Here is a 599-nt window from a genome sequence, read left to right as displayed (position 1 = left end):
TTATCTATTCTGAGGGCGTGGTTTGTGTCTCTCAATTGTGTGGTTTATGTATTTTGGGGGCGTGGTCTCTTAATTGTGTGGTTTATGTATTTCGGGGCGTGGTTTATGTCCTCTCAGTTTGTGCTCTGTGTCGATTGAGTCTACGGTCCTTGTATTTTGAGCATGCGGTTTATATCTTTTGAATCTTTGGTTTATGTTTTTCGGTCTGTGGTTCATTGCTTTTGGGTGCGTAAGTTGTCTTTTGAGTGTTTTTTGAGTGCGTGGTTTATGTTTAATTTTGTGGTTCATATCATTTGCCTGCGTGTTTGTTGTCTGGTTTATGTTTATTTTGTTTCTTCTGAGTCTGTTGCTTACATATTTTGAGTTTGCGGTTCATGCCTTTTGAGTGCGGGTTTATATCTCAAGAGTGCGTGGTTTATGTTTTTAGAGTTTTTAGTTCTTGTCTCCTGCGTACGTAATTTGTCTTTATCGTGTGTTTTACGTTGTTTTAATGCTTGGTTTGTGTTTGTTGAGTCTGTGGCTTTGCTTCTGAATATGTGATTTATGTCTTTTCAATCTGGTTTATGTTTTCTCTGTGTTTCACTTCTTGTGAATCTGTG

General features: G+C 37.9%; 1 protein-coding gene across 1 annotated transcript in view; it reads right to left on the bottom strand.

Annotated features, from left to right (window-relative positions):
- LOC119581935 (metabotropic glutamate receptor 8-like) overlaps positions 1-599 on the bottom strand; it is a gene marked incomplete at its 5' end in the record, with an annotated part of 173,067 nt that overhangs the window by 82,916 nt on the left and 89,552 nt on the right.

This window comes from Penaeus monodon, chromosome 15, assembly GCF_015228065.2.
Source record: "Penaeus monodon isolate SGIC_2016 chromosome 15, NSTDA_Pmon_1, whole genome shotgun sequence".
Taxonomy (NCBI): domain Eukaryota; kingdom Metazoa; phylum Arthropoda; class Malacostraca; order Decapoda; family Penaeidae; genus Penaeus; species Penaeus monodon.
The sequence above is the reverse complement of the archived record's forward strand: the minus strand, read 5'-3'. Positions and strand labels throughout refer to the sequence as shown.